Raw genomic sequence first — 10751 nt, 5'->3', positions numbered from 1 at the left:
TGGACTGTGCTTGACGGTCTAGGCCAGTCGGTTAGAAAAAACCCATGTTACCGGGGCAGAGAGAATAAACCGAGAAGGGTTCTGATGGGTCATCCCTTGATGAAGTCGGAGTATATGCCCGGATCAATGAGTCGAAGGACTGTGTGACTCTTGTGTGTGATGGTGGCCTACGGAGACGGGAGCCAAAACCTCATCCATGTACCATCACATGGCATGCATATTGATAGATAGTTCGGAAAAGCGAGCAAGCCACCTTTTAGGGTGAAGCATATGCATGTGAGAGAGATACCCATGTGTCATAGAGCTGTGGTCGCATCACGCTTAGGTGACCATGACTCGTCTCTAGGGGAGAACCTCAAATCCACAGATTGGGATTGCGGCCCCTTGGTACATCGGCCAGACATTGGTGACCTGCTAATGAGCCCTTACTTGAACTGTGGGTCATGGGCAATGCTGGGTCAGCATGATAAAGCAAGCGTGGTCTGTAATCCACAGTTGAAGGTGAAGTGCCTCATGTTTTTTTATTTAATTCTTTGACCATATGGATCATTTTCCCATCAGATTAATTTTGCTGTGCTTCTTTTTATGGTATATATTGTTTTAGAATTATTATTTGAATTTTTATAAATTCCCTGGATATTTTATTTATAAAATTCGGGTCTATACAAATAAATATATTAATTTTTAATAATTTAAAATGTTCAAATAATATTTTAAAATTTATTTTTATTATTTTTAATATATGAAATTTTATGGGAGCCCATTGTGCACATGGGCCACTATATTCTAGAACGTGACACGCCACTTTTAGAGGAAGGCCTATCCCCATCGGTGGGACGCCCCTATTTTTATGGGATTTGTTGATTTGCTTCATCCCAAATTGATTTAAGTTCATAAAGTGTTTTATCTTTAAGATATTTAAATAAAATCTCAGATCTCTCACCCATCTTTTCACCCTACCTTTTTTAAAGGGGGCACACGCCTCTTTTCTTTCCTTACCTACTTAAACGGGGAACGCCCCTCTTTCCTCCCTAATCCTATTTTAAAGGGGAGGCATGCCCCTCACCTCTCTCTTCTCTCTCCCACTTATCCACTCTCTCTCCCTCTCATCTTTATCCCCTAAAGAGGGACACGCCCCATCCTCTCTCTCTCTTCTTTTGACCTCTATAAAAAAAAAGGGCACGTCTCTCTCCAAAATTAGAAAAAGAAAATTCTCAAAGCTCCCAATTTTATTAAAAGATCTAGGGCTCAAGAAAAATAGAGAGGGATAATTTTTTGTCCAATATTTTGGTGATTGATCCTAAAGAGTCTTGTATGAGCATTGAAGAGCTTTCATTGAAGAGCTTGGCCGAAAATAGCTTTTCCGGTTGAGATTGAACGAATACCGTCGATCTCGCGCTATCGAATGGTGTTGACTCGGTGTGGCTTGTAATAAGCCCGGTTGAGATAATCTCCGGCATTCTTCTTTCTGGCATATTTAATTATATAATTTTTATATTCGCATGCGCAAGATTTGTAGTAATTTTCTTTGATTAAAAAAAATTGGATTGATGGCATCAAAGCTATTATGATCCTAGATTCGTAAATTTTTATTTTATTTGAAGCAAGAGTTATTGTAATAAGACTACTTACAAGTGATCTTTGCCAAACAAATGAAAAGAAAACGAGTGAGAAAATAAAGAAATCCCCGGAAAGATCACACTGATCGAACTTTCATTAGTATCAGAGCGAGGTTGATATTTGATGCCATTAAATGTGTTTTCTCTTTATTGAGTCAATATTAATCTTGTGAATGAGATATGAGAAAGCTAATAATCTTTGTGGTCAAGTAATATACCCGGTTAAGAATTATTGAAATATTCAACAAATCGAGAAAGACCTCTGCAGATTGAGTATTTTGTGCTATTTTGGAGCAGTTATATGAAGAGGACAATGAAGTATTTTTCTACTGCATACTTCAGTGATTTTGTTTCTTTGAGAGTAGGATCTACCTACATAATCTTAGCGGGAGATCTTAAGGGAATTGAGAGTTATGGACTCATGATTGAAGGGTGCTAGTTTTGACCCTGCAAACTCCAGGAACTATCCATTGAGTTCCATGATTTTTCCCACCAATTATAAGAACTTATTTATTGTTGAAATTTTACTATGACTCTTAAAATTGAGTCTACTTTAAAAAAAAAATATTTCATCAAGAAATTCCTTATGGTGTGAAAGATATGATCAATTTATTGAAGGGTGCGCAAATGTTGTTTTCTGCAACAAAAATTATTTCCATGAATTGGAAGTTAAGATTTTATTTATATTCTTAAGAGAATGTTTTATGACTCACACTAAGTTTTTAAACTTCAATTATGAGCCTAGTTTTCAATAAAATTTATTTGAAAGATAAATATCTTCGATAAAATAGGAATAAAAATTTTGGATTGAAGAGAGGTCACCCTGAATTTTCTATAATTATGGTGTACTCTTCAATGAGACTTGAAAAACTATAATTATCAAGCCTACTTAACAGAGTGATATGAGGCTTGTGAAAATATATGTCCTACCATTATGTATCTACTTTTAAACAAAATTAGTTTGAAAGGAAAACTCCACAAGGATAAAGAGAAAATACAATTTTACAAGACAGTATTCATCTTGGAATTCTGCACTGTGAGTTATTTTATGATATGTATGTCAACTTAATTATTTCTCTGAAGTAAATTATTATTTGGGATGCACACCATGATGTTATGATTTGGTTTTGAGTCTAGTTTTCAATACAAGAGATTTCAGGAAGAAATTCTTTGAGGTTTGAGAGAAACAATTTTTATTGAGAGATGCTTAGCCTGATTTTCTGCTGAGAAAATTGTCTTGTGATGTAAAAAGTCACTAATGGGTAGACTCAGTAAATGGTGCGATTTAGGGATGGAAGTGAAAGCTATTGTATATTTTTTAGTCTATTGCAGTACTTAAAAGGATTTGGAGAGAAACTCTTTATGAGTTGAGAGATATCATATTTTTATCATAGGATGCTCAAATTCTATTATGCAGTAAATTAAAAGATATGGCATGTTAATGCACATCTTTAGATTCCTAGTAATTGAAACTTTTTAGGGCTCATTTAAAAAGGGTTTTATAGTGTACTATACATATGGTTTATTATAATGAAAACTTTAGAGAGAAGTAATACAGAGTTGGTAAGGAATGACACTCTATATGAAGAATGTTCGATCTAATAATAGCAAAAAGAAGAAGAAACACAATACCTATAAAAGCATATTGGTTTCTTCAAAATGAAGGGATACATAAAGAGACTTGGTGGTAGAAAAGAAAAACTAAATATCAGTGAGATAATCAAATTTATGATATTTGAAATGATGGGATGAAGAAGTCGTTTTTCTTCACAGTATGATACAAGGAAGAGTTCTAGTACCGAAGAGATGGATACATCCTAACATGTGATATCGAAGATCAATATATTCTCCATCAATTGTGTTCTCTTCCAACATCGCCAAACGATTGTAAAAGCAATTAATCAATAAAGCCTAAGTACAACACTATATGGTTTTGAGGTATGAAATCTGTCTCATATTACATGGTAAGGTCATATAGAAAAAGATGATTCAGTAACTTTTTATATACTATGGTTATATATTTTGGTTAATTGTTTTATGAATATGTATGGAGTATATGGACATTGAGTGATATGTGCTAACAAATTTGAAAGAGCATGTTTATGAATACCATGTGCCTCCTTGTGCTAAGAGTACCAACTACTTAATATAGTGATACACATAGAGATGTGATTTGATCAAAGGCTTTGAGTCCTAAGTATGAGACACGAGATATGGGTATAGCTCATTCAAATATGTAAGCACGAAAGAAGTGTTCTGATGGAACTCGATCTTAGTGACCATCATCCCAATAATGTTCAGTAATATGATGTATTGTATGTGATGATAATCTCTTCATAAAGTCTCCATATTTGCCAAAAATAAATTTTTGTTAAGATTTTGATAACTATTCTTTAGTCATGCTTTGTTTTAGATAAAATTGTAATATGGACTTTATGGATATAAATATGACTTGGTAGGTGAATGCGGTAAAACGATTTTTGAAGATTAAACAAATATTTTAATATTAAATTGGATGTTTTGAGAAAAAACCTAAGTCTTTATATAAGAAAATCATTTTAAATCATCATCCTATTATCTAACAATTGTTTGTGATATATATACTAAGTCAATTTTTTAAAGGGAGAAAACCATTATGCCCTCAAGGTATTTATAAAATTAGGAGAAAGTCTGTCATGTACAAGTTCTTAAAATATCCATACGCCTTGACTCGTGTTTGTAGTTATTTAGAATGCTCAATTACTTAAAACCTTCAACCATAGGGAATGTTGTAGGAAGGCTATTTTGCTAGACTTCCTTGACGCATGTTATGTTGATTAGATAACTTGGTTTGTATAGATTTATTACCAAGATGACTAGTGTGGTTGAACCTTTGTGGTTTATAAAGGTTTCGCATAATGTGAAACCAATGGGCATTGAATTAATTATTCCATGAGACTTGTTATGCTACCTTATGACATATGCATAAGAATATTGAGATTGTATATATTGTATGTGCAATAATTGAGTGGGACCTACTATAGTCCCATGATGTTTTTAACTGCTTGGATATTCAGATATATAAATGCAAGTTATCTCAAAGATCCAGATTATGTAAAGTCTACATCTGGATACGTGTTCATGCTTGGAGAGAGAACAGCTTCTTGAAACTCAAAGAAACAGGATACAGTGTTATTGTCCATCCTGGGGGCAGAATACGTGACGTGCTATTTGGTAGTCAATGAGGCTATATAGATTAAGAAATTTCTTAATCGACTTGACTTTCAACCCGTTCATTGTGAAATAGTGAGGATTTTCTACGACGACATGGCGGCAATGTGCATGTAAAAGGGAGCCACGATCCCATAATAACTCTAAGCATATAAAACTAAATATTCCAGTGGGAGTTCCTAGTGTTTGACAGACAAGTTGGAACAATAGACTATGACATTGATCATTCATGGAACTCAGATGTATGGCGCTGGTTGTATGCCTACAGAAAGAAGCGACTTGTCTGAAGAACTCTTTTGAGCCCATGAGGATACGACCCCATGCGATAAGGATACGTAATATTCTTCTGTGACAGCAGGTCTATGATTTACGATGCGATATGAAAGATAGACTACCACCACTTTTGAGATGAGATCCGAGCAGCAAAGAAAAAGAGATGTTGCCTCTATCAGTCCTTCTGTGAAAGGATTGATGGCAAAAGCCATGATTCACGTATTGAGAGAGAATGTGATTGGGAGAGACAAATGGAGATGAGAGAAAGTGAGAAAAAGACAATGTAAGGCCTTCAAAGGCCAAGTGGGAAATGTTGAGTTTATGTGACCTTTAAAGGCCTTATGAATGATTGTGAGAAGACATTTGATATAGTGGATCATGGACTCAGTGGGAGTGTCGTCCCTCATGGACCATACCATGCAAACGATGTTTACAGATACCGGACTGTGTTTTGACAGTCTAGGCTAGTCGGTTGGAAAAAACTCATGTTACCCTGGCATAGAGAATAAACCGAGAAGGGCTATAATGGGTCATCCCTTGATGAGGTCGGAGTATATGCCCAGATGAGTGAGCCGAGGGACTTTGTGACCCTTGTGTGTGATAGTGGCCTACGAAAACGAGGGTCAAAGCCTCATCCATGTACCATCATACGACATGCATATTGATAGACATTCGAGAAAGAGAGTAAGCCACTTTTTAAGGTGAAGGGTATGCACTTACGAGAGATACCCCTATGCGTCATAGAGCTGTAGTCGCATCAGGTCTAGGTAACATTAACTCGTCTTTAAGGGAGAACTTGACATCTACAGACTAGGATTGGGACCCCTTAGCTCATCGGTCAGACTTTGACGACTCGCTAATGAGCCCTTGCTTGGACCGTGGGTCATGGGCAATACTAGGTGAACATGATAAAGCAAACGTGGTCTGTAGTCTACAGTTGAAGGTGGATTGCCCCATGTTTATTGATTTAATTCCTTGACCATATGGATCATTTCCCATCAAATTAATTTTATTATGTTTTTTTTTATGGTATATATTATTTTAGAATTATTATTTGAATTTTTATAAATTTTTCGGATATTTTATTTATAAAATTTGGATTTATAAAGATAAAAATATTGATTTTTAATTATTTAAAATGTTCAAATAGAATTTTAAAATTAATTTTTATTATTTTTAATATATGAAATTTTATAGAAACCCATTGTGCACATGGGCCACCATATTCTAGAAGGTGGCATACCACTTTCAGAGGGAGATGCTCGTATTTTTATGGGATTTGTTGATATGTTTATCTCAAATTGGTTTAAGTTAATAAAGTGTTTTATGTTTTTAGAAGGACTTGATAAGGTTTATAGATATATTTTAGATAAACACAATATTTTAATATCTATGGAATGAATGGCTCTGATCTCTCACCCCACATGTCACCCTTGATCGACAGTAAAAATTCAATCTTACGAAGCAATCTTGTGAGGTAAGCAATGTAAGTTCAAGACTCAATTTTATGGGGTTGTCTCTCTCTCCTCTCTATCTCACGCGTCTCTCACCCTAGCTATTTTAAAGGGTATACGCCCCTCTTTTCCCTCTTTACCTATTTTAAAGGGGGGCGCGCCCCTCTTTTATCCCTTATCCTATTTTAAAGGGGATGCATGCCCCTCTCACCTCTCTCTTCTCTCTCCTACTTATCCACTCTTTCTCCCTCTCATCTTTATCCCCTAAAGAGGGACACGGCCCATCGTCTCTCTCTTCTTTTGACCTCTATAAAACAAAAGGGCTGATCTCTCTCCAAAATTAGAAAAAGAAAATTCTCATAGCTCTCAATCTTCTTTTGACCTCTATAAAACAAAAGGGCACATCTCTCTCCAAAATTAGAAAAAGAAAATTCTCATAGCTCTCAATTTTATTAAAAGAAGAAAATTCTCATAGCTCCCAATTTTATTAAAAGATCTAGGGCTCAAGAAAAATCGAGAAGGAATAATTTTTGGCTTAGTATTTTGGGGGTTGATCCTAAAGGGTCTTGCATGAGCATTGAAGAGCTTCTATTAAAGAGCTTGGCCGAAAGTAACTTTCCTGGTTGAGATTAAACGAAGACTGTTGATCCCACACCATCGTATGGTGGTGACTCGGTGTGGGGTGTAATAAGCCCGTTTGAGGTAATCTCCGACATTTTGTTTCTAGCATATTGAATTGTATAATCTTTATATTCTCATGCGCAAGATTTGTGGTAATTTTCTTTGATTAAAGAGATTTGGATTAATGGCATCAAAGTTTTTAAGATCCTAGATTGGTAAATTTTTATTTTATTTGAAGCAAGAGTTATTGTAATAAGACTACTTACAAGTGATCTGAAATTTCGAGCATGTGTATATCTTAGTGAGAAGCACTTAATAAAAAAATGAAAAAAAAAATTCATAAAATATAAATTGACCGAAATACCCCCATAAATTTTTTAGGGTATTTTGGTTAATTTATATTTTACGAATTATTTTTTTTATATTTTATAAAGTACGTCTCACTAAGATATATGCACACTCCAAATATCAAGTAATTTGGATTGTAGAAAACAAATGAAAATTGAAATACTATCAAATAATTGTGACCGTGCGATGAAGTTTAGATGGTGATGAGGGTAGGCGAAATTGCTGTTCATTTTTACTTATAGGCGTTGGAAAGAATTTTCTATATATATATATATATATATATATGAATGAAAAATTGGTGGGTTGGATCCGGATCAGATCCACCTCCACTCGGATCCGGTCTGAATTACTATTCAGATCTAAATTTTAAATCCATATCCGAATTTTTATCCAAATCTTAGATCCATACCTAGATCCGTAATTCGGGTTTTGGATCCAAATCAAATAAATTCTCAATTAGTCCACGTAAATATTCCCTCTCATTTTATCGCCATTGATATTACACCAAAAAATTTCGAATGTATTCATTTCAAGTTCTATCATTTTTTATCTTGCCACTCATCCATCTCAACATCCTCATTTTCGCTATACTCTTTCAAGGGTATATTGTATTTCTACCACCAAACATTCCACCGTATAGTACAAAGCTAGTCTCACAACAGTCCTATAAAACTTTCCTTTCAGTTCATTGGCATGTGGTGATCACATAAACTTCGGGTTGGATATCTCCACTTCACCCACCAGCTCTAATCTTATGTGTGAAATCTACCTGAATCTCTCAATTTTCCTGGATTATCAACCGAAGATATTGAAAGTGTGTTTTTTTTGCTATTTCCTGATTATCAATCATAACTACGTCCTCGGCTCTACTCTTACTATTACTAAACTTGAATTCCGCTATACTCTGTCTTAGTTCAGCTAATTTTAAAACATTTAAATTCAAGAGCACCCCTCCAATTTCTTTATGTTGACATCGTTTCAGTCTCATTGGTTAAAACTGTGTGATCAGCGAAATATGTGCACCACGGTACCTCATTTTGTAGGTGCCTAGTTAAGTCGTCTATAGCTAAGACAAATAAGTATTGGCTCAAAATAGTATTGACTCAATGCTAACCCCTGATGTAGATCTATGTCACCGAAAACTTACTCGTATCTCCATTAATTCTTCGTATACTAGTTAGCGTTCCATCGTTCATATTTCTAATTGAGTCAATGTAATGACTGGAGACTCCTTTCTTTTCCAACACCTATCAAATCAAATATCGAGGTACTTTATCATAATAAAAAAAAAATCCATGTGGAGGACTTTTCCCTTTGTCCTAAACTTCTCAATTAGTTATCTGCAAATAGTCTTAGTTGTTGACCTCCTTGACATAAAATTGAATTAGTTTTTTGGTATACTCGTTCCATGCCTTAGTCGTTGCTAATCACTCTCTCCCAGTACCTCTTTATGCGGCTCATAAGTTTGATGCCTTGATAGTTCGTACTATTCTATATGTCTCCTCTATTCTTGTAAATAGGTACCACAATATTTTTCCTGCATTCGTCTGATATTTTTTTTGTTCTCAACACTTTGTTGAACAGCTTGGTCAGTGACTCAATGCTAATCTCCCCCATGCACTTTTCCACCTCTATTGGGATAATATCTGATCCGAAAGCTTTTCTTAACTTCATCCTTTTCAAAGATTCTTTCACTGTTGATATCTTAATCCTCCATCGTCATTTATGCCAACAGTTTCTTCTACGGCTATATTCTCGTCTATTCGTTATTTAATAATCATTTAGAATAAACACTCCACCTTTCGATGGCCTCTTCATCACTCACTAAGACCCTTTGATTCACACGCTTAATCACTTAATATAGTCTAGATCTCTGTACTTTTTCTTCCTCATTTTTTTTAATTTGAAGAAATCATTTCATCTTTTTTTTCCTTAGAATGCAGTCACTCGCACGGAGGACATCATCCAGAATTTGATGATCAATTTTCTCCTTGAGATAACTTTGTGCTAGACTGATCTCATGTGAGGAAAACAATACCTGTGCAATTATCTTGTATAGTACGTTAAAAATTGGTATTGTCATGGAATCGAAATGCATTGTTTAACTTAAACATAATTCAAATTCGACATATTATTTATCTAGTTAATAGTGGCAGTCCTCAAATAATTAGGATAAAACTCAAATGATGATGATTTATCTAGTTAACAACAAAAGAGTTCAAAAACTTATATAGCATCCAATGTTTGAAACCGTCTAACCTAGTCCATAGAAGGAGATACAAGATGATTAATACAAACCATAGTTAGCAAATTGCTGTTTAATAGGCGATTTTTTCAAAAAATTGGCATTTTTATGGAAACAATTTTAAATGGCGATTTTTTTAGAAGGTCACGAAAAAATCACGTACTTTTCTTAAGAACATTTAAAATGTGCTTTTTAATAATACGTTTTAGATCTGGTCAAAAAATCGCATCTTTTTTACCAGTATTTTTTTTTTGAAAGATACTTTTTTTTCTTGTTTTGTGTATTGCAGCCATTGCTACTTTCATGCTTTTGAAAAAAAAAACCTATTTTAAAAGAAAAACTGAAATAGGAATTTTTATCCCCACTATGTTCTTCAAAGCCACAGTTGCAGATTGAAGGTATAAATTTTTTTTCCCTTTTTTTAAAAAAACTTAAACAAATAGATGCAGGTATTAGTGTTATTATGGAAAATTATTGTGTAAATGAAATACTGTTTATAGCAAATCATTTTGTAAAGTAAATCATTGTTTAAAGAAAATCATATACATACAGATTTATGTGATTATTTGTGATAATTATTTTTTATTGAAATACTGTTTATAGCACAAATTAGAGCTCAAAACATAGCCTTTTACTAATGAATGAGAAGCAGGGAGTGTGACTACATGACAAAGTAATCAGTATTTTGCTTTTGATTGTGTGATAACAAAGATAAACAGTATAGTATAAATTGTAAACTTACATGAACAAGCAATCGAACATATAGGATTAGTTCCCAAAGCTAATTCTTTAGCTCTGCTTGTTGTTTTCTCAAAGAAATGGAAAACCCTCTTCCTTTTCTCTCTCTAAATATCAATTAAGGCCCCTTGATAAATCAATATCGTTAGGACGTTCTCTCAAACAACATCCCATCTTTCTTTTATCTTTCTAAAAATCAGTTAGGGTTGGTGAAGCCCTTGACCTCTTCCTTCTTCCTTCTTT

The sequence above is a fragment of the Amborella trichopoda genome, chromosome 13 (assembly GCF_054954075.1).
Source record: "Amborella trichopoda isolate Santa Cruz 75 chromosome 13, AtrichopodaSantaCruz75HAP2 v2.0, whole genome shotgun sequence".
In the NCBI taxonomy this organism is placed as follows: domain Eukaryota; kingdom Viridiplantae; phylum Streptophyta; class Magnoliopsida; order Amborellales; family Amborellaceae; genus Amborella; species Amborella trichopoda.
This window is presented reverse-complemented; position numbering follows the sequence as displayed.